Source organism: Pteropus medius, unplaced genomic scaffold, assembly GCF_902729225.1.
Source record: "Pteropus medius unplaced genomic scaffold, Ma_sr-lr_union100, whole genome shotgun sequence".
Lineage (NCBI taxonomy): Eukaryota > Metazoa > Chordata > Mammalia > Chiroptera > Pteropodidae > Pteropus > Pteropus medius.
The window spans coordinates 40,371,932-40,373,864 of NW_024344378.1; the positions used below are offsets into that span (position 1 = coordinate 40,371,932).

Genomic DNA, 1,933 nt, shown 5'->3' on the forward strand with positions numbered 1-1,933 from the left:
CAATACTCAATGCTGATTTATTTAGTATAGCTTGCCCTATCTACATATGTGGCAGTTTTGATCATTTTCTATATATATCTTGCTTTATGTGTTTATTTTTCCACTGTGTTCAAAATAGATACTAACCATTTGCTCTCAGATGGATATATGCCATTGTGATAATGTTGCTAGGTAATGTGGCATATGTTCCAAAAAGAGTTTTGAAACTAGAGATTCACTTAAATTAGAGTATGTGGTGATGATGATAGGACATGCAATGGGACTAGAAAATTAAAATATATGGGAAGCTTTAAGAGAAACTTTTGAATTCAAGAAACTAAGTATAATGTTTCTACTAAGGCAATTATTTCCTAAATCTATTAATTGACTTTTAGTGATTGCTTAGGCTTTTACAATAATATTGAGAGTAATATAAAAGTTCTTTTGTTTACAATTATATTGAGAGTAATATAAAAGTTCTTTTGTTTCATTTTATTTCATTAGTACTTAAGGCTTTCACCATGTAAATATGGTCAAATTAGTTCAAATTGTACCTTCAGACTATGGCCATGCCATCCTGAACGTGCCCAATCTCATCTGATCTTGGAAGCTAACCAGAGTCGGACCTGGTTAGTACTTGGATGGGAGACCACCTAGAAATTCCAGGTGTTGTAGACATTAAAAAAAATAATAATAATAAAATAAATAAACAAGTTATAACTTCAGTAGAAAAGATTGTTGGGTAAAATGGTATGCTCGCTGGTAGGTTTAGACACTTTAATGGACATAAAATTATGCCTGTCTGAGTATTGAGTATATGAGCTAACACATATCCCCTTTGATTATACATGTTTTTTCCTTTGGTTAACAGACTGATTTGACATTTAACAGTGTCTTGAACATAATACATGTTCATTAAATGTCTATGGAGCGACTGTTTAAGAAGGAGAGTTCTAAATTTTTTTTGGTATAATGTGTTATATAAAAAAAACGAGGTGATAATACATCTAGGGGCAGGATTATATAAATCCATTGGAAAATAACCATCTCATGTCAGGAAAATTTTTTAGATTTACCTTTAATGCAGCCTCACAATAACCATTAGAAAGAATTTTGAAAAACATTTTTCGTAGTTATGTACCAAAGGTAATTTCTTTTGCCAACTGTCTTACCATTTAGCAGAGGTTGAAAGGGTGGGGTAGGAGAAGGGCAGTGAAAAAAAGGATATTGGAAAGTATTGAGAAATTGTCTTCAAACTCCAAGATTCTACAATTCTAAAATATTTAAAGCAAAACAAACGAATATTGTTAACTGGCCCCTCAGATAAGTATTATCAATATCAGCTGACTATATTTTATTTGTTTGCATTTTAAAATAAAATATTTTAAGTTAATGCTCAACCTATAAATTTATGTTTTTAAAGTTATATACTATATTATTTTTAAGGTTTGATGTTAAATTTAAATTTAAGATGAATGTATATACTACTGTTTATTGCTTTTAAAATTGAGGCATAGTTGAATTTAATTTGGAAAAGAGATGATGACTTCATTTTGTAGCTAACATCTAGTTGATAGTATATAGGTGTTTTCCAGTTTTTCTCCCTCTAAAATTTTAAGAGATGGGGAAGTAAGCTTTGTTATATTTTATCTAGAAATATCGAAAGAAGGAAATTTGTTGATCTATGAAAAAATGTTTGTCGCAAGATTGTTTTATTGAAATGCCATTTCACAAATCAGATTCTTGATTTTTACTGCTGTTTTAACTCACATATATATGCAAATGAAAAGAACAGGAAACCTTTTTCTTACCGTTTTCCTACATCTAAATGCAAACTGCTACTTTGAGTCCATCCACATTTCTTTTTCAGCTACCTTAATCTTTCATGAAATTAAAATGGAAAAGCTTCATCCTGAATAGTATAGCGGGAGTTTGCATTATTCAAAGTTAATTT

The 1,933-nt window shown here is 30.0% G+C and overlaps 1 pseudogene; it reads left to right on the forward strand.

The window, feature by feature from the left end:
* Positions 1–538: 538 nt before the first annotated feature.
* Positions 539–657, forward strand: LOC120609964 (uncharacterized; annotated as a pseudogene).
* The last annotated feature ends 1,276 nt before the right edge of the window (positions 658–1,933 follow it).